Raw genomic sequence first — 8,694 nt, 5'->3', positions numbered from 1 at the left:
TGCCTCCTTGACTGTCTTGTCCTTTCAGGATCGAGATTGTGTGGTAGACCTGACTCTGACACCAAATCCTGATGAAACATGGGACAGGGTATTGCCACTGCAGCTGCCCTAAGAGCAGGTGGCTGGACCAGGAGATAGAGAGAATGCTGGCAGGTGTGGTGCCTTAAGTGACCGGGTGTGCTCTCCATGCCTAAAGTCATCTGCCTTATATCCATCCACCTCAGACCAGGGCTTGGTCAGTGCAGCTTCTCTCTCCCCTCCAGCTCTACCATCTGTACTGTGGACTTCTGCCCCTATAAATTCTTGCAGTGTAGGGAATGCCCAGCGGAAATGCAAAAATAATAAGGTCATCCTTCACACATTTATGGTATTTTGGCAATGTTTCTAATAGCCACTAAGGGACAAGAGTTTATCTTGCTATCTTACATCTCATAAATCTTTTCCTTTTTTGTTCATCACTAGCGTAAATTGTGCTTAGTCCAATAACAAGGTTAAAATTATAGTGCTCTTCATCATTACACAGATGCTCTTGCCTCTGATGGGGACGATGGCTACACTGGAAGCTTAGCAAATTTACTTTTTCCCTTTGCCTGCATCAGGGGGTCATCTGGAAGATAAGCAAAGGTTTTCACTTAGCTGCGCACAGGCATTGTTCAAGGCCTCTGTGAGTGTAAACATTTACGGGAGAGGTCTGTAGCCTAGGGGACAGTCAGTTAATCTGTGCCTCTGCTCTTCCTGTGAGTTTGTTTTTCAGACAAATAAAGGGAGAGTCGTCTGAGGTATCTCGCAGTGTTGAGGAACCCAGGCTGTGTAAATACAGACAAGTTATTAAACTTCTCTGTGCCTCAGTCTCCTCATTTGGGGATGATAATAATAAGGTCTCATCAGTTTATTGGGAGGGTTTAAAGCAATCGAAAGTGCAAAGAGCTTAGTACAATGCCTGGCACATAACAAGCTCTCAGAGTCTGCTGGCATCCTTCTCCTCACTGTTTCCATCCTCCTGTTTCCATGTGAGAGCCTTCTGCCCTGGCAGGTCCCTAGAGCTGCCAGAAGAATCCATGTACCTCTGGCTATGGTGCTGGGACTTCCCATATTAACCTCTGCTCCTTGGGCAAGGGACATGCCCAGGCAGAAGTGGTGACAAGCTGGCGAAAACTCGCATCACAGGCGGGAATGGCGTCCTGGGGTCCTGGGACAGTACTGCCTCTCCTTTCTACTGCTGGTGGCCACTGCTCTTCCCGCAGGTGGTCATGGGGCTCTCAGCCTTCCAGACCCACACCACACAGGGGCTTTCACCCAGGCAGTCTGCGGAGATGCTCTTTCTCTACCCTCTGCCGAGCACTCTGCCAGCTCTGTAGATTCTTTCCCTCTGCCCACACAGCTCCGGAAGGCCCAGATGTGGAAATTACCCCCATTTTCTGGCTGCGATGTTTATTAACAATTTCTCCCCACCTTTTACTCATATCTGAACTGAGGTTGCATCTTGTCCCTTTTTCCGGAGTTACACCCTCATTGACCACTTTTTGCGGTATTCTGTGCATATTCCTCCATCCCCATGTCCATCAAACATCTAGTTTTTGATTGAGGGTTAGGTTAGTACATTTTCTGCCTCTCTCCAGGTAAGACACAGTCCGTATAATCAGGCTGTCCTCACCTGAGGCATTGGCCCTTCTCTCTAGAATAGCAGGCCTGTGTCATGCAAGCCTCTCTCATTTATTCTCATTATTTCAAGTTCCTTATTTACAGACTTGGTCAGATACTCATTCACTGTAGAAGCAGAAGATCCCCTTTTGATAGTTTGTGAGTTGGAGCACAGCTCTCCCTCAGGGGATTCTGGGTCTGCTTTCTCTTCTCTTTCTGAGCTATTAAGTAAGCCCCAAGAATAGCTTGCACCTTCTTCTCTTAGGAGCCAAACCCACTGTGGAAACTAGAGTTCAGGTTCAGTTTTCTGAAATGCTGGCACATCATATGGGCTGACCATTTCCTCCTAATGATAATTCTTTTGTCTATCATCTATCTATCTATCTATCTATCTATCATCATCTATGGTTCTTTGCTAGTTACTTCCTTATATCTGACCCAGTGTACTTTCACTGAAAGGCAGATATGCCAAGATATGACTGATCACTGATACAACGGCCTGGTTTTTGTCAGACTCTCAGTTTGCTCTCAACAAGTGGAACTGGTAACATCTCACATTGGAATGCAATAGAGAAATGCCTGGAAATGCACACAGACAGGATTATTACTGAAGCTGATATAAGTCAATGGAAAAACGCATTGGCAAGGCTCAGACACAGAGGAGACATCTTGCCTATGAAAGGTTGACCAGTGACCAATACTTATCCAATGAAAAAGGGTGCCCATTTTGATTCCTCTTTCTCCTATGCAGCCTTGTCTCCCATTGGTCACTGAGTTCTGTTGTCCTTTCTTACTTCACAATATCTCTCAAAATCATTTCTTTCTTTTCATTCCTACCACACTCTAATCCTGGTGAAAGTCTTCTGACCTTGTTTCTGGTCCATTACAACAGCATTCCAGCTGGTCTATCTACTTCACATCTTTTCTCTTTAAATATCATCTTAAAACTGCCATCTGATTAACCTTTGTAAAATACTACTTTCTCCAAACTGCATGACCCACAATGCTTCAGTTTCCCTACAGAAAAATGTCCAAAATACTGATGCTATGGCATTAGAAACCCCCATACACACAAAGCCACTCTCCAACCTAGTCATCTATTTACCACCTTTATTACACCTCCACCTCTATCAAACGATTTTTACCCCTTCTCATTCAAAATGTGCTCATGTCATTCCAGTTCCTGGATACACCCTTCCCTTTTCCTTCCTGCCTTTCCAAATCTTCTCCCACTCATAGAGATTGGGATCAAAAGCACTTTCAGGTTGAAATGATTGCTCTCCTCGGAACCCTCTGAGGCGTTATCATTTACAGTATATGATTAATTTCACGTACTCAACAAACACTAACTCATGACCTTTCTTATAGTGTTTTGAGTTGCTCTCTAACTTTCATATGCTTACCTCTTCTCTCATGTCCTGGGTGGTGAGTTCCTTACAGATGGTTGATTCATATCCTAAGTTTCATTGGAAGTATCTTGCCCAAACCTTGCACTAAGTAGTCACTGAGGAACGTTGCTTTGAGTTAGCAGACGAAAAAGCAACTGAAAAAGAAAACGAACCAGCCAAACCATTTTCATCACCAATGCAGAATGACAGGTCCAGAGTTTTGTTCCTGTGCATGTTAAATTTGGGGGGATGATAGAGAATGTGTTTTTCATAGTGTTACATATCTAGGAAGGATCTTGTGAGGCCATCTTGTCCAATTTCCTGGCTCTAAGCCATCTAAGACAAAATGAGATCTGTCATATGCTTAAAGAACTCAGAAATAGAATTCCTTGGATCTTTTGGATAACTGAGTTTCAGAGTTGTGTCAACTTTCCCCTTAAGCCCATGACAGTTCTCTCACTGGTCACTCTAGCTCAATGTCCTGAAATTTTAGTTTACCTTGGCAACTCCTATAGTATGTGTTTAAAATGTAAGTTCCCAGGCTCACCCCAAAGAATAACATTCAGTCATTCTGGGGTGTGGGCAAAAGAATCTGATATATATATAATGTATATGTACATATAATACATCACTAGTAATTATGATACAAGTGGCCCAGAGGACACACTGTGAGAGTAAAAACCGTTCTGATTTAATATTTTTAAAAATGTTAGTTCAGGCATATTGATCTAGGACCAATTTTTGTGAATATTAACAGCTGATTAATAGCTTTTCTTAGTAATTATGTGTCCTTGCATGAGCATTTTTAACCCATCTTTATGAAGCTCTAAGAAACATTTGGTCTTCCACACATACTTGTTGAGCACCAATGTGCCGGTGTCAGAGTTATAAAGATGAATGAATTAAATACTAAGGTAGATAGATCCTCATTTTTAGGAAGCTCACAGCAGAGCAGGAAAATGATGATGGCGGTGCTGACCTATAACCTTTCATCTGAAGTTTGTAGACATTATGTAAGTTCGTGGCACTCCAGCAGGGGCAGGGACCTGGGGTCCATGGCTCATGACACTAGGTAGAAAGCGGGTATAACGTGTCCCCCTAACTTTGTGCCTGTGGAGATAGTGAAAAGAAAATGCCATCTCCCCATCGCTCCAACAGCCTTGCAGAAGAGATGAGCATAGTCAGTCGGTCAATCATGCCTCATTGAACATTTGGGATGACTAGTAGTCGGTAAGGCATTTAGAGAGGACATTGTGCCCCCTTCCCCCTGCCCTAGACTTTGCCATAACAGTGTTACAGCCCTTCCCCATCCGTCTGAGTCCCTTTGATTTCACTGCAACCCATGCTCAAAGCTGAGTACCCTCTTCATTCATGAAATAAACAGTGAGTAGTCCAATGTGCAAGGCACTTGCTAAATGATGTGATATATAAATGATGTGCATATAAAGATGAATCAGGTACAGGTCCTACTCTTAGGGAACTTACATCTAGTGTAGCGATACATCTTGTATATAAATACCTTGTCACAAAGTCAAATATACGCAAGTACACAGTGGGCTTACTTTCAGCCAGGGTTGGGGTCAAGGGGGCTGGAAGTATGGGAGGGGTGAGGAGTGACAGAGCGGTGCCTATGGGGGTGCAAGTTCAGATGTGTCAAGGTGAAGGTGTTGAGGACCTCCTGGTGAAGACGGTCAAGGAGCAGTTAGAAAATGTGTGACCAGAGCTTGGAAAGCGGTAAAGGCAAGAGACATCAGTGGCATATGAAACTGCAAGACTAGGTTTTATTGTCCAAAGAATCTAGCTGGCAGAAAAGGGAAACTGACACTCAGGAGAGGTGACTCAGACATACAAGATTTTCTTCTTCGGCAGCACTGTAGTGACTGAGAGATGGAACTTGTAAAGTCTGAAAGATGAGTTAAAATATTTTATTTATGAATATAACTAATACAGTACATTTTATTTGTTCCCTTTGCTTGTTTTAGGAGAGGAGCTTAAAATGTTTCCATGTAGCCCGACCAATGTCTCTCTAGACCTGTGAGAGAGAGACGTTTAGTATCAGATGAATCCCTCTGTGTTTGTTTCATTCAGGAGGAAGTGGAGGAAGGAGAGACAGCAGAAAGAAAAGAAGAGAAAGAGAGCAGGATCTCTTTTTCATGGTGCCTACATTTGTTGACACTGAGGAAAACACATAGTCTGACTGTGACTTGCTTGGGATGCTACTCATTTTGGAAGGCTGGCTTATTGTCAGGGTCTCAAATCGTTCAAAGTTGAAGACCCCCCTCTCTTTCGCCTTTTGGGTTAAAGCCGTAACCTCCAAAACTCAGCCCCACAGTCCTCTTGTGCTTTGCTTTCTCTCTCTTCTTGTCTTTTTATATCTTCCTCTCTCCTCATTTCTGAAAGAGAGTGTTGGGTTCAATGATTTGGGCTGCTTGCATAGGAGCAGAGAAAGCGGGGAAGAAGAAATAGCCATAAGAGAATAACATCAAAGTGTTGATATGAAAATTCCCTTAGAGTAACCGTTAGAGGCACGTGCAAATAAAATCATGGGCATAATCCTGTTCCAATGCATTTATGTCTCTTGAAAAATCACATGCAGCTGGATGCTGTCCTTGGAGGAGGGCCTAGTGGAGATTCCTGCCAGAGTAACTACAGTTGACCCTTGAACATGGGGTTCAGAAGTGCCAAAGGCTGCACCGTCGAAAATCCCCATGTAACTTTTGACTCCCCCAAAACGTAACTATTGATACTAATAGCCTACAGTTGACTGGCGACCTTACTGATAACATAAATTGTTGAGTGACACATATTTTGTGTGCTATATGTATATATTATATACTGTATTCCTACAGTAAATTAAGCTAGAGAGGGACTTCTCTGGCAGTTCAGTGGTTGAGACTATGCTTCCACAGCTGGTGGGCCTGGGTTCCGTCCCTGGTCGGGGAACTAGGATCTCTCATGCCACGTGGCGCAGCCAAAAAAAAACAACAACAAAATAAGCTAGAGAAAAGAAAAACTGATTGAGACAATCATAAGAGAAAATAGATTTACAGTACGTATATACATTTATTGAAAAAAATCCACGTATAAGTGGACCCGCACAGTTCAAACCTGTGTTGTTCAAAGGTCAAGTGAAGTAGATTATCGAAGACCTAGTGACTTACTTAACGTCAAGTTCCCTGGAGGAAATTGAGACCTTGTCTTCCACGACTGCATTCTGGACCATCAGTGTTGCAGAGCCTATAACCCACCTACACAGAGGCCAACGAGAATGTGCTAACACACAGCTGATGGCGGGCCTGGCAGGGAGCAGGCCCTCTGCCTTCTAGAGCTGCTCTCAGAAGCTCTTGCTGAGCCGCCCTGGTTGAGAGGTGAGCTAATTGCCTCTGAAACACCCCATCTGGGAAGCGGCCTTTGTTTGAATGTCCCCGGAAATAAGAGCAGGTTATCAATGCTATACCCAGTGGTCTGACAGAGCAAACGGAAGAGCTCCGTGAGGTGAGGAGAGGTGAGGAGAAGATTAGTGGGGCTCAGATGGGATCACTGGAAAAGCAGAGGGAAGGCAGTAAATTAGGCCTCTTTTTTTCTTGGTTGGTTATCATATCGCAAGAATGGATGAAATAGGTCAGCGACCCAGGGCTGTAAAGCAAGATCAGGGGGGTCCGGGGGGTGAGCTGAGGACTGAGGCATGTCTGAGAGCGAGCTGAGATGCTGTTGTTGGAGGCTCACGCTTAGAAAGAGAAACAGGACGGAGTAAGTAAACATCTCCCTGTGATTATCTGGAGGTCATACTATCAGAGCCTAGACCTGCCAGTAGGGAACAGGTTGGGGAAAAAAAGTCTCATGAATGGAGATGCAAATAAAGAAAGGGAGTCGTAATGGTTCCTGCGGTTCCGGATTGCTTAATGCCTGACTTCCACGCCGACTGCCTTCTCGTTCTGTGACCTTGGGAAGTTACTTAGCCTTTGTGTGCCTCTGTTTCCTCACGTGTGAGAAGGAAATAATAATTGTACTAATAATTTCACACATATAAAGCTCTTAGAACTACTGCTAACACTTAGAAAACACTCATAAAGCCTAGCTTTAACAATTTAGAACATATTTTTCAATGCCCCTGCAATTTCTCTGTAGTATGCAGTGCCATTTGAGAGCATTTTACTCACGGTAGAACTTCTTACAAATTTGGAGTCAGTCCTGGACTTTCCCTGGGGGTCCAGAGGTTAGGACTCTGCACTTCCACTGCAGGGGGCACGGATTGAATCCCTGATTGGAACTAAGATCCCAACCGCCTGCTGCGTGGTGTTGCCAAAAAACAAAAAAAACAAAAAAATGGAGACAGTCCTCTCAAACCCTACCACTGCTTTAGCAACTAAGTTTATGTCATATTCTAAATCTTGTGTTGTCATTCCAACGATCTTCACAGCATCTCCACCCAGAGTAGATTCCATCTCAAAAAAACGATTCCTCATTTGTTAAAATTGTCTCATGAGATTGCAGCAATTCAGGCATCTGCAGGCTCCACCTCTAATTCCACTTCTCTTGCTATTTCCACCACATCTGCAGTTCCTTCCTTCACTGACACCTTGAACCCCTCAAAGTCATCCATGAGGGGTAGAATCAATTTCTTCCAAACTCCTGTTACTACTGATATTTTGACCTCTTCCCATGAATCACAGAAGTTCTTAATGGCATCTAGAATGGTGAATTCTTTCCAGAAGCTTTTCAATTTACTTTGTCCAGATCCATCAGAGGAATCACTGTCTATGGCATCTATAGCCTTACAAAATGTATTTCTTAAATAATAAAACTTGAAAATTGAAATGACTCCTTGATCCACGGGCTGCAGAATAGATGCTGTGTTAGCAGGCATGAAAACAACATTAATCTTGCTGTAAATACATCTTCATGAGAGCTCTTGGGTGACCAGGTGCAACATCAGTGAACAGTAATATTTTGAAAGGAATCTTTTTTTTTTTTCTGAGCAGTAGGTCTCAACAGTGGGCTTAAAATATTCAGTAAACCATGCTGTAAACAGACGTGCTGTCATCCAGGCTTTGTTGTTCCATTTATAGAGCACAGACATATTTCTTAAGAGCCCTAGGATTTTTGGTAAATGAGTACTGGCTTCAATTTAAAGTCACCAGCTACATTAGCCCCTAATGAGAGAGTCAGTCTGTCCTTTGAAGTTCTGAAGCCAGGCACTGACTTCTCCTCTCTAGCTATGAAAATCCTAGATGACATCATCTTCCAATAGGAGGCTTTTTGTCTATATTGAAAACCTGTTGTTGAGTGTAGCCACCTTCATTCATTACCTTAACTAGATCTTCTGGATAACTTGCTGCAGCTTCTACATCAGCACTTGCTGCTTCACCTTGCACTTTGATGTTATGGAGACGGCTTCATTCCTTAGACCTCAGGAACCAACCTCTGCTGGCTTCAGACTTTTCTTCTGCAGCTTCCTCTCCACTCTTGCCTTCATAGAGTTGAAGAGAGTTAGGACCTTGCTCTGGATTAGGCTTTGGCTTAAGAGAATGTTGTGGCTGGTTTGATCTTCTATCCAGACCACTAAAATTTTCTCCATTTCAGCAATAGGGCTGTTTCACTTCCTTATCATTTGTATGTTCAGTGGAAGAGCACTTTTAATTTCTTTCAAGAACTCTTCCTTTGC

The sequence above is a fragment of the Delphinapterus leucas genome, chromosome 5 (assembly GCF_059928025.1).
Source record: "Delphinapterus leucas isolate spDelLeu-1000000601 "Yukka" chromosome 5, BTC_Dleu_Yukka2, whole genome shotgun sequence".
Taxonomy (NCBI): Eukaryota; Metazoa; Chordata; class Mammalia; order Artiodactyla; family Monodontidae; genus Delphinapterus; species Delphinapterus leucas.
Note: the sequence above shows the minus strand (reverse complement) of the source record.